The sequence below is a fragment of the Podarcis raffonei genome, chromosome 8 (genome assembly GCF_027172205.1).
Source record: "Podarcis raffonei isolate rPodRaf1 chromosome 8, rPodRaf1.pri, whole genome shotgun sequence".
Lineage (NCBI taxonomy): Eukaryota > Metazoa > Chordata > Lepidosauria > Squamata > Lacertidae > Podarcis > Podarcis raffonei.
The window spans coordinates 55411841-55425085 of record NC_070609.1 but is presented as its reverse complement, the minus strand read 5'-3'; positions in this window follow the sequence as shown (position 1 = coordinate 55425085).

Sequence of the window (13245 nt, the reverse complement as noted above, 5' to 3'; positions counted from 1 at the left end):
CTCCAGTCCTTCTTTGCATCCTCCTTTGGATGCAGAGAAGGTACTGAAGTGGCGGGAGAGTGTTTATTATGCCCCCTTCCTTGCACCCCCCCAAAAAACACACCACCTCTTTCCATTCCACTGACACCCCCCTCCCCATGCTTTTGCACCATGGCTAACTAGTTGGAGTTGCTCTCTTGCAAATCTGGGAGCGTGCCCATCAGGAGACAGCTGCACACACACTGCAGTACTTGAGTGGGACTCTGTAGCTTAGCAGTTTCCCAAAGGTACAGAAAGGAAGGGAAAGAAAGACACTGAAATGTGGCCAAGCAGCAGGGATGAAATGGAGAAGGAAAATGTCCCTGTCTCAATCCCTGGCATCTCCAGGTAGGGCTGGGGAAGATTCCCTGCCTGACACCTTGGAGAGCCACTGCCAGTCAGTGTAGACAATACTGAGCTGAATGGAGCAATGGACTGACTCCGTATAAGGCAGCATCCTACTTTCCTCTGCCAGCTGGCAGTTGGTCTCTCATTGCAGCTGCATCCTGCACTGACATTGTTTCATTTTCTTCCTCTATACTTTTCCCCTTGGCTTATTTCACATGAAAGCCAAGATCGACCTCCATCACCATGAGATCTAGAAACCTTGTTTAAAAAGGAATGCTGGTTGCCTTTGGATTTGAACATGAGGCCCAGAAATGCACTAGATATTTTTTTAGGGTGTGTTTTCATTTTGGTAACTTCACCTTCCTCTGTGCTACAGCTCAGACTAAATTAGAACTACAAGAAGTAGCTAATCTTTTGCATTATTTATAGCAGCCTTCAGCACAGGAGAGCCAGGAGGTTCAGGTGTTTGCATTAAGTTGCCATTTATAGCTCTCCCAAGTTGTTCTGCTGCCATCAGATAACAAGGTAACCATTTTTCATATATATATATTTTTAAGTTTTTGCTCCGGCTGAATAACAAGACTTCTTTGTTGATTAAGTCAGTGGCCCCTGATGGTGCTCAGATCCGCTGCTGGTGAATGCAGGCAAGCTTCATGCCTTTTTAGTTCAACACAGAGATCTATAGAAACAGGCAGAATAATGACACTATGAATATGCAAATCCTTGTTGCCGACTTCATTGCCACAGATGTTGTTGCTATGCATCTGGGGTCCGTCCACGATTCATTCATCTTGCACATGTTTCCACTCAAGCAGCTACTTAGAGTATTTTTTGCCTGACAGCGAATGGCTGATTGTTCAGTCTTAATCATATTTTCTGAAGTTTACTCCACAAACATCTGTGTACAGTCATTACAGAGCTGGCACCAGCTCTGAGTCACACTAATTTCCTCTCTCTCTCTCTCTCTCTCTCTCTCTCTCTCTCTCTCTCTCTCACATGGAACATTGTCTTGGCTTCCGTTGATGAGGATGCAAAAAAAGGGGGGCAGAAAAAACCAAACTGTGTTGACAAGCTCAAAGGACTTCACATGACCAAGTTTTGACAAGGATTTTGTGGCCAAACCCATTTATAAAACACGTGCAGCTGGGAGGGAAGGTAGGGGTAGGTGTTTGAATTCCATGCAAAACAAAAACAAAAACCCCACAGTTTCATAACATTGGAAGCTATACTAAGAATGCAAGATGAGCCCTGCTGGATCAGGGCAATGGCCCATCTAGTCCAGCATCCAGTGGCCAACCAGATGCACAATTGGGCTTCAAGCGCAAGAGCCCTCGCCCCTCCTGTGGTTTCCAGCAATTGGTGTTCAGAAGCATTGCTGGCTCCAACTGTGGAGGCAGAGCCTAGCCATCATAGCTAGTAGCCCTTGATAGCTTTCTCCTCCATGAATTTGTCCAATTGTCTTTTAAAGCCACCCAAGTTGGTGGCCATCCCTGCCTCCTGTGGGAGTGAGTTCCATAGTTTAACTATGCACTGCTGAGTTTTCCAACGTTCAACTTCATGCAATGTCTACAACTTCTAGTGTCGGGAGAGAGGGAGAAAAGCTTTTCTCTATCAACTCTCTCCTTTACTCTGAACTAAAAAAATCCCCAATGCTGCATCCTTTCTTCATAGGGAAGCCACTCCATCCCCTTGATCATTTGGGTTGCCCTTTTCTGAACCCTTTGCAACTCTACAATATATGTTTTGAGATGAGGTGGCCAGAAATATACATAATATTCCAAATGGTGTTGCACTATATATTGCGATAGCAGAAGTTTTATTTTCAGTTTCTTTCCTATTGAGTCAAATCACTTGTCCATCTAGTACATCACTTTCTACACTGATGGGCAGTGGCTTTCCAAGGTTTTAGGCAGGGGACATTCCCAGTCCTACCTGGAGATTGAGCCTGGGACCTTCTGAATGCAAATCAGATTGGAAGTTTTCTTGTTGAACATGGGAAGCTGGCTTATACCAAGTCAGAACATCATTCCATTGCGCCCACCCTTGCTCTTAAGCACTGTATAAATCTGAAATATTAAGTAGCAAGAGAGGGATGGGACAGATGAGAGTCAGACAAAGAGAGTTGGAAAGATTTACGATAAGGACTAGGGGTTTGAAGAGAGCGCAAAAGCCAGTAGGGGTGAGTACAGAGACTTGGAGAGGTGAAATGATTTGCGGGGATGAGGGCATAAATTATTTCAGCTGTCTAATAGCTTTCCTAATAATGCCAATGCAGTTTCACTGGGATTACTTATGGGAGCAAGTGCTTGTTAGTGAAAATAATGGAGTCGCTCACAAATGACTTTGCAACCAGCCCCTGAATATTAGCTCGGATTTGATGCGGCCTGACTTTGACATTGTTTTATGGAAATGACCTTCTCCAGCAGTTCATATACTGACTTGTTATTGTTTTAATGTGCTTGCAAATGGCATCAACAGCCTTTCAAAGAGCTTTCTGGAGTCACCTACCTGTATGATGGGGGGTATTGACATGTGTGCTGGTATACAAAAGATCCTGCACTCAGGCATCATAGAACCAGACTGGGGTAAACAACGTGGTGCGCTGGGGAAGAGCTGCAGCTCAGCTTTGTATGCAGAAGGTTCCAGGTTCAGTCCCCAGCATCTCCAAGGAAGGCCCCTTCTTTGAAACCCCGCCACTCAGTGCAGACAATGGTGAGCTAGATGGACCAATGGTTTGAGTATCATGTAGCTTCTTAAGTTCAGATTCTGGACTCTAGATGTTGTTAGACTACAACTGCTGTCGTATCAGAGCATTGGCTGTGCTGGCTGGGCCTGATGGGAGTTGAAGCCCAAGAGCATCTAAAAGTACACCACATAGAGTAAGCATTGACGCTGGCTGCCAATTGGTGATTGGACTGAGTTCCTTTGGGAGGGAAGGTAGGTTATAATAAACAATCCATTTTTGCAGGGAACTCTGGGAACTGTCACTCTGTGAGGGGAATAGTGAGGCATCTGTGAGGCTTCCTAACAAATCTCAGCACCCTTAGCAAACTATAGCTCCCATTTTTTTTGGGGGGGGGGCTGTGATTACTTGAAGCAGTATGGTGTGGATGTGGCCAAAGTGAAATAAGTGATTTACAACAAAGACAAATGGAATAATGAAATGAACAGCAATTCTTGCACACCCCTGTTCACTATCTGTGCAGTGTTAGCACACAAGTCAAAAGCTACCTGGGCTACAGTTCCCTATTGTGCTGTCAATACACAGGCAAGGTGACCCAGTTTAAATGGGAAATTGGGTGTATTGAACACCACAAGGACAAGTTTTTGCTTGCTGGCCCAACATAATCCTCTGCAGTTCTACAGTTCTCTGCTTTGTGACAATCTGCTTTTTTATGTTCTGCTTCCTGTGTTTTTAATGTGTTGCTAACCCACAGAGGGGAAAAAGGACTTTCCTCTTATCCTGCGACTAGCATTTTGAGCGACCTCATCAAAAGCTTCTTGAAAGCCTCACAGTTGCTCTATTGACTGGTTTGTCCTTGTCCGTTTTGGTACACTCTGTTCTGCAAAGCCCTCAGAGTGGACCGGGGTGGGTCTTTTTCTTCTTCTTTTCCTTTACAGCTATAAAATAGGTGGGATGCCATCACTCATTAAATTTGGGCTTTGTGAATGACACTTGCCATTTTCTGAAGAAGATGGAGGAAATGGCGCTTTTCGGCTTCCACAAAGCTGCTCACATTTAAACTTCTGCAGTTTTGAGCTTCAGAATGAATATTCCTGCTTCCAACGAGATCTGTGCCTTTGTAAATGCCTTGGTAGGATTTGAAAAAAAGAAAGATAAAGGTTCTCTTGGAGCCTCTTCTTGAAAATCAAATCTACCCCAAATCCAGGGCTTTCAGTATTTTTCTTCCTGAACTGAGAAATGTTGAGCATGCAGATAAAGAAAACTTATTTTTCTGTCACCCATGTGATGCCTTCTGCATTGAAATCTTCAGTGGAATGACATGCAAATGCCTGTCTTCCTTCATCAATTGATGGAATATAGAGTTGGGAAATTGCTGTAATGAGGTACTTCATGACAGGTTCCGATTGGCTGTTTCCGGACAAGCTAACAAGAATGTTGAACTCCACAGACGACTTTTTCAGAACAGATTCTAAGAGTTCATATCCATGGCCTACTGGAACATAGCCTCCTGGAACATGTGCTGTTTTTGCACATTGGAAGGATGGAGAAAGCATTCAACCAGGTTCAAATTCAATAAAAATTGGTAGATGAAAAATCCTAGATGGCCATCACTGCCACCAGTTATTTAAGCAAGTATGACCCTTGTTGAAATCCCAGAAAGATGATTTGGATACAAAAATACAAAATTACAAAGATTTCAGTGAAGATATATGTGCAATGCCCTGGAAAGGTTCAAAGCAATCTCAACAGTTTGACTTTGATAAAAACAACAACTGATCATTGAACCCTACTTAGTCCCCTGACTTCTATAAAGGTGACTGTACTCAGATTATTGTTTTGTATTCTCCCACCCCCACAGCAAATGTTCCCCAAATTTTGGCCAAAACCCTCCCTTCCCAAGCCAATCTATTCTCCATCTTTAATTAAGCAGTCTGGCCTTTGCTCCAGTGAATTGTCACAACAGGCTTCCTTCTACCGGAGTTCCTTTTAGATGCCAGTTAATCTGATGGAATGGTGGGCGGTAAATTTAAGAAAGAAAACAAAAGGAACACATGGGGGGGGCAAGAGTAGTTTTGCAGCAGAAGCAGGCTTCCTCACCCCTGATTTAAGCACATTCACTAGAACATGTAAAGAGTGTGTTTCCTGGTGTATGTCTGGAAAGCATTCTGTGCAAGTGAAGAACATAAAATAAGGCTGGATCAGTCCCATCTTAGTCCAGCATCCTGTTCTCACAACCGACGAGATTCTAATGGAAAGCCTACAAGCAGGACCTGAGTGCAGCAGTGCTCCCTGTTCCTGCTTGTTACTCTAGCAACTGGTATTCAGAGGGATTCTACCTCTGTCAGTGGAGATAGAACATCTTAACCAATATGCCTGGTAAGGGCATTATGATCAGCTAATGGAACCCAGTTAGTTTTGCCACAGCATGATGATTATGGGACTGTGGTAACCCAGAGGTGGGCTTTTTAAGTGGCAGAGTCCATATTGTGGAATGCTTTCCCTGCTGTAATGTGAGAGTCCCTGACAGTGTTGACATTATCCTGAAGACCAACCTCTTAAGGCAAACATTCCTCTTTAGTGGTGATTTTATTATTTTGATTGTTATGCCTTTTGTTTCTTTGCTTTATTGTGTATTTTAATTAAGGATGCTTTATTGGCCTAATGGAATTGCTATTGTATATTTTAATTATGTATTGATTTCATAGTTGTACACTGCTTGTAAGCCATCGTGGCATATAACCAGTATGTAAATTAAATAAGGTTGTTTGTTCACTGGGTCAAGATAGTTTGAGCATATAACACCAATCCTGGCTCAACTGCACTAGCTTCCAATCAGTTTCTGGGCTCAGTTCAGATTGCTGGTTGACCTACAAAGCCTTAAATGGCTCAGGACCATAATACTTCAAGGACAGCCTCTTGAATCAACCTGGGCCCTGTGACCATAATCTGAGACCCTTCTTTGTGTGCCCCTTCCACGAGAGGATCAATGTGCATTTAAAGGTGAACCTACCTAATTTGAAATTTCTGAAACTTGTGAACCAAAACACAGCCTCCCTTTAATAAAATACAATTGTGAACTGATGTGGAGATGTAGGGAACTGAATGCAAGACTGGCACACTGAGAAACTCAGACATACCAAAGATGACAGATTTGCCCATCCTTAGCCGCAACCTAGAACCACAGTACCTAGTGCAATTGGCTAAGGAAGCAGAGTGATGGCAGCCCAGGAGAAAAGCCACTGGCGGCCCCAGTTGAGTTGAGCCCTCCCCCTCAGTGCCTGACACACAAGGTAACTCTTTTCCATGCATGTTTGTTTTACCCATAGGAGAATCTGACAAGGGTCATTGGGTCATGCAAATCTAAACGTTCCCCTTGATGCACTCTGCACCCTTATTTGGGGCACATGCTTTGTTTTTTCTTGTTTTCCCCCATCCATTCAAACGTAAGGGATGCCTTTTATACTGTTCTCTTTATCATTTGACTCGGCTCCAAGAGAAACAGAGCTGATTGAGATATTCTGCTCAGGGCATCTGGTCTTTATGACGAGTTTGGGATTTCTGAGTAGCATGCTGAGAGCTACTTTGCAGCTATCAAGCACTGGAACAGCATTTGGCTGTTCTGCTTTCAGTCCTGTCCCACCATGGGCTTTGAATGGGACTCTGTATGTGGCAGTGGATACGGGGTGCAAAGGTGCCCTTTATGCCATGTTGCTGCTCAAATCACTGCCACCGCTGCTCTGAAGCCAGCTGTGATTCTCTGCACCAGCTGCTGAGTCCTGGAAGGCACTTTAGCATGCTCTGTCAGCCCTTGCCTTCTGCAATGAAATGTCCCTTGAGCTGTAAGCATTCCTTCTAGTTACAAGAGATTCCTGAGACTTTGGTGAGTCCATTGCCCTGTGTAATCCAAAGAAAAAAGACTGGCAGGAGGGTACAGACCAAAGGAATGCCTTCTTCACTAGGGTGGCCACTTAATGCATCACCAAAGAAAGAGAAAATGCATCACTGCCCCATAAAAGGACAAAAATGGACACAGATTTGCAAAACATCAAAACAAATTAGCAATGCATAAGGTGGGGTTTTTTTATGCCTAGCTGCAGTTGTGGAAATGGCTGTTTTAATTTAACTAGAAATACAATACAGCTTCCCGTCATGGTGAATACTGTGTCCAGATGGCCTGTGTGGATAGGGGGGGCACATTTCTCTCCTCTCATAATATGAAAATTTGGGGTCATCCAATGGAAGGTTCAGGACAAAGAGAAGGAAGTACTTCTTCATAGAGCATAGCTCAGCTTGTTCCCACAAGGTGTAGTGATGAGCAATAACTTGAGTGGCTTTAAAAGTGGATCAGACAAATTCACAGAGGATAAGGCTTTCAATGGCTACTAGTTTGGCTGTTGGAGGTGGTATATCTGTTTTTATTTTAATGGAACATTTGTATACCTAACACCCTGCAGTTTTGGAACAGTTGTTGCTTAAGCTGCCTCTTGTTATTGACTTAGTTTTCTACGTTATTGCACTGCTTACCTATATTATAAATTAAGCAGTACATAAATGGTCTAAATAAATAAAGAAAATAAGAGGTCTAGCCTGGAAATTCCAATGGTGAAAACAGAAAAGACCCTGAAACATCTGGTGAGGAAAATGGGCCCATGCCAGAAGGTGGCAAACGCTTTGTTTTCTCAGAGAGTACCTCTGCAGTGCCCTTTCAATTCTGCATGATCTTGCAAATGCACACAAAGAGGAAACATGTTCCCCGTGGAACAGAAGAGCTCGCTGTGTGTTAATCAATCAGTCACAGATACAAAATCCACTTTGCTGGGGCTGAGAATCAGCCAGCCAATTTGGTATAATAAGAACTAATCCAAGTCTCTCCCACACCTGAGCCCTCATTGCAGTGTGGTTTGGGAATGCTGGGTTAATGGTTTTTGATGACAAGTAGGATGTTAGAAGGCCCCCATTGTCCATTGTTGGTGTTGACTTAAGTGGGATTTAATTGGTTTTGGGAGGATGAGGGGGAGGAGTAGTAACAGAAATATGGGGTAAATACAAATGATATTTTATCAAGGAGCTGGCTCCTGAGTTGGAGTATTCCAAAAATCAAACCTTGTTTAAGGAATTTCTAGCAGCTCTAATGACAACATTCAAAGACCTAAAGTGCCAGGGAGATAGCCCATTTCAGTGCTGGAAGTTGGGGCTGCCAAAGAGATGTGTTTGCCCGTGACTTTATTGTCAGAGAGAAGGCAGGGCAGAGTGTGGAGGGGCTTTCACCTATGGGTCATGTGTGGCTCTTCCTATTGCCTTCAAAAGTTCCTCCAGATTGTATTATGTGTGGTGCTCCATAGCAACTACTAATTCCAGCTACTGACCTTTGGAGCCACAATAGCTAGTGACTTACGCCAGAGGCAGTATGCCTCTGAATACCAGTTGCTAGGAATCACTAGTGGGGAGAGTACTATTGCACTCAGATTCTGTTTGCAGATTCCCCATGTGCATCTTGTTGGCCACTGTGAGAACAGGATGTTGAATTATATGGGCCTTTGGTCTATTCCAAGAGGGCTCCTTTTAGTGTCAGATATCAACATACCTTCTAAAGTGAGTTGTACTCACTATTTCTCCAGACTCAATGTATTCATTCTATCATGCATTCATTGGGCATAATAGAAGGTGCATAAACTTATACACGATGTAGAGAAAGTGGTTAGAGAGAAGTCTTTCTCCCTCTCTCAAAATATTGAAACCCAATGGGGTCATTCAGTGAAGTTGGAAGTTTCAGGACCTCCAGATGTTGCTGCACAACAGCTGCCATTGGCCATCAGTCTGGGGCTGATGGGAGATGAACTCAAGCAACATTTGTAAGGGATATTTGTTATCCCTGGGCTATAATAACTGACAGTGGCTCTCCAGAATCTCAGACAGGGAGCCTTTCCTAGCCATAGCTGGAGACGTGAGGAATTGAACATAGGACCATCACCATCCAAGCAGATGCTCTGTCACTGAGCAATCGTCATTTCACTTGAGCTGTGGCCATTACATATTCCCACCCATGCCCACTGCAATACAGCCCCTACTTCTCTGCTGCTTATGCCAGCAGCTCTTGTCTAGCCTCTTGGATAACCGATCCTAATTTTAACTGCCCATTAGTATTCTGCTAATAAAATTGACTTTCCCTTCAAAGGCAGGATGATGTTAATTTGCTAATGGTGGTGTTGCCAATCTTCTCCAATTTGCATTCATGGGCTGCCATTCAAAATCTGGGCTGTTTGCAAAGTTCGGCTCACTTTTAAAGAAAATCCTTTAAAACCGGACTGATCAGTCCTGAAATATGTTAATTCTGTGCTTTTAAGGAGGAAGGAAAGTGCAGTGAATGTGAGTGGTATTTATTTTATTTTCATCAAATAATAAAGAATGATGTTTCAGACATTATTATTCTGGAAGCCCTGTCGTTTGCCACATCAAGTGAAACATCAGTTTCCAGAGCTCCAGCTGAGTTTCTGAGTAGCTCTGCCAGCTCCTTTCCCCAACCCAGTCCTTCACAGGGCTAACAGATGTGTCGCCTGCAGGGCTGAGCCATTGGGTCCAAAGGTTGGATCTGCTTCCAGGAATTAACATTACTTAGCCTTTCTCAGTGAAATCCCATCACTTATGTTCTTGCAGTAATATGTCTTGTGGGCTCCGTTCTCTCTGACCACATTCCCTGGTGTCGCATCTCGCATATGACGTTGGTTGCAGGATCTGTTGCACGAGATTACAAAAAAGGGGGGGTAGGAAATAGGAGCATTATGAGCTCAGTTAATACTGCAAAGGAGCCCAATCCTCTTACTCTGTTGGTCAATGTCACATGGATAAGAAGGCGAAATCAGAATGTGATGCAGAAGCGGCTGATATCGAGTCCATTCAAATCACATCTCAAAACAGCTGAAGGTTCTGCTGGGTCCAGATAAGCTTCAGAAAGCATCCTAGCTTTGAGGTATTTGTTTGAACAACCTGGCTGAGCTAGATTCCCATGAACGTCTTGGGAGAGGGATTTCCTTGCAAGATCCCCAGTTTGATTCAATCCAGTCTCAAAACACCAACAAAAAGTGTTTGGCAGTTGTGTTAACAGGTAGAGCCTTTAAAAAAGTAACTGGGGAAAAAAATCTTCTCTTCGTTCATTAATTTTCCTTTTTAATGAAAATAATAGTAATTGTATTTTCAAATATTTTTTCACATAAAATATTTTAGAGTAAATGTGCATAGCATAACAGATGTGGTCAGTTGGAAAAAATGAATGGAATAAAATAAATAGGGAACAAAGTCTACAATGCAGATCATAAAATCAGTCTAAACCTTCACTGCTTAGTTTAGTGACGAATATAGTAAATAGCTGTATCATATAAAACCTAAAATGGAGTTGGATTACAGGATTCAGAAGATTAGAGGTGAGGCAGTGCTGCTTCCACTGTCAAGGGTTAATGCTGATGTCTTTTCCATCCCTATCTGGAGATGTTGAAGACCAAACCTAGGACCTTCTACATGCGAAGCAGGTGCTCTACCAATGATATATAGATTCTCCCATTTTATCATGCAAGTTCCCTGGGGCAGGATCATGGCTACATAGGAAGCTGCTGTACTGATTCTTGAACCATCTAGAACACTTGGACTATCTAGAACAATCAGCTCTGTCCAACTGCAGGTAGAGGGAGCCAGATCGCCCCAAGTCCGGCTACCCTGTTATCCTTTAAATGAAAATGTCAGGCACAAAGTTTGGATATTTGACATGCAAAGCAGGTGCATTATGATGGGCCCTCCACGTGCATTGAGAAGAAACGCCTGCCTCTTTGGTGCCACCTGCACATGAAATATACATGACATTTCCATTCATTCATAATTTCATTTGCAAAGCATTTCTCCCCTTAGCAGGTGCTCTTAGAAGTAAATGCTTCCATTAGTTGTGGAGAAATATCAGCCAGTGTGTGTACCCTCCATGAATTGACAATGTCATGATAATGGAATGAAAAAGGAAAGGGTTATTGATGAAGCCTGTGTTTTGTTTAATAATAAGCAATAATTTATTAGCATCCCCAACCCTCCTTTAAATACACAAAGGGTGGCGGCTAGGGATGGATGAATTTATCAATTTCATTGTCTGATCTGCCCCCCCCCACTCCAGTCCTGAATTCATTTCTCCACATTTGCACTTCGGTTTGTGATTCATTTTTAAAGTCCTCATGAAAATTCATCAGCATTTTTGTGTGAATTGCTCCTAATATACATGATTTTCTATGCCATGTTGCCTAATAAGCAGATGTTTTCAAAGCGTTGTTTCCCCTAATATTTATATTCTCCCTAATAGAATGCCTTTCTGTTTGTTAATTTTAACAAATATATTCACTTTTGTGCACACTTCACATTAGTGCATTCCTTTTTTGTACACATCACTTTGCAACTGCATTGCCAGATTTGGAGAAGTACCACATTTGAATGATGGCTATGCTTTGGTTTACATAATGTTTTTGAGAGTGCAAATTTGTTACATTCGCCTTTCAGTGTGAACTGAATTGAATCCCCCCCCCCCCAGTTTGATCGAAGAACAATCTCTCTCTCTCTCTCTCTCTCTCTCTCTCTCTCTCTCTCTCTCTCATGGATTTAAGTGCTCAAATTCAAAAGCAGATAGAGACATTCATGTTTAAGGAATGGACACTTAAGATGTACCTGGCACATGCCACTGTGGTTGCTGTTTTGCTAGTTTTCACCAAATGGCTACTAAAACCATCTTGCAAAACCGTTGCTCATCCCCCTTCACCTTTTCCATACTTTGCTCATTTTCTTCCATTCCCCTAAGCTGTGAACACACTGCTTTTCAAGCAAAGTTCCTCTGATGCTTTAAAAGTGACTCGTTAATTAATTGATTGATTAATTAAATAAAATAAACTCAGTAGTACAGAATCAATATGCCCAGAGGGGAGCTCCTCACATAGATTATACACTCCAGGAATTTACTTCTGTAGGAAAGGGCCATAGCTCAGTGGAGGAGCATCTGCTTTGCATGTAGAAGGTCTGAGATTCCATCCACAGCATCTCCAGGTAGCACTGGGAATGACCTGGGTCTGAATCTCTGGAAAGCCTCTGCCAATGAGTGTAAACAACACTGAGCTAGATCAACCAATGGTCTGACTCCACTTCCTACGGTCACCCCATCCTATGAGAATATGCTACCATAGTCACAGGACAGAAACCCCATAGCAGAGATGGGGGGACCTGTGGCTCTCCAGATGTTGTTGTACATCTATTGGCCCCAATCAGCACAGCCAATGATAAGGTATGATGGGAGATAACATCCAATGACATCTGAAGGGACCCATTCCTTCCCTATATCTTGGGTAGAGCGGTGTTGTTGTTATTTCTGTTTTATTGCTTTCCCTTCACCATACGGTTCCAGGGTAGGTTACAGCAATGCAATAACACACTATTAAAACCTGTTATAACTATTTATAACCTGAATGAAAGGGTGGGTTAGAGGGTTAGCCAAATGCATGGAAAATAAAGCTATCAAAAGCTGCTAACCACAATGACTGCGTTCTTTCATCCACCATGGGAAGCAGCTTTTGTCCTCAGGTCCTGCTTGCAAGTTTCCTGCAGGCATCTGGTTGGCCACTGAGAGCAGGATGCTAGACAAGATGGACTTTTGGCCTGATCCAACAGGACCTTTCTTATATTTTTATGCTTTTGATATTCTGCAACAAGAGCTGTATGCAGTGCTCTAACTGGGGCTGCACAACAGATCTGTATAAAAGAAATTACCATATTGGCAGTTTTATTTTTGATCCCTTTCCTACCATGGCTTGCAACAAATTGGCAACAAGGTCTCCAGTTCAGTATGGATGAATATTCAACAGGGGAAAGTTAAGGGCATCATCAATATGCAAAGTCAAATCTCTGTAGGCTTCAGTACGGACACTCTTGGGCTTTATAGAAATTCACTGGAACCATTAACCTTTAGGGAATCTATGCCAAAGCGAAAACATTTTGATTAAAAATAAATTAATCAGCTATTAACTGAATTACATTTCTGGTGGTAAAAGTCCAAGGGAGATCATGTGTCAAGCGAAGAGTTTAATTGTATTCAGATGCTCTTGACGGTGTATTGCCGATGAGCACATCCTGGGACTTCTCCGTTGAGAAGTGACTACGCTGATGCCAGAGTTGGTGGCCTT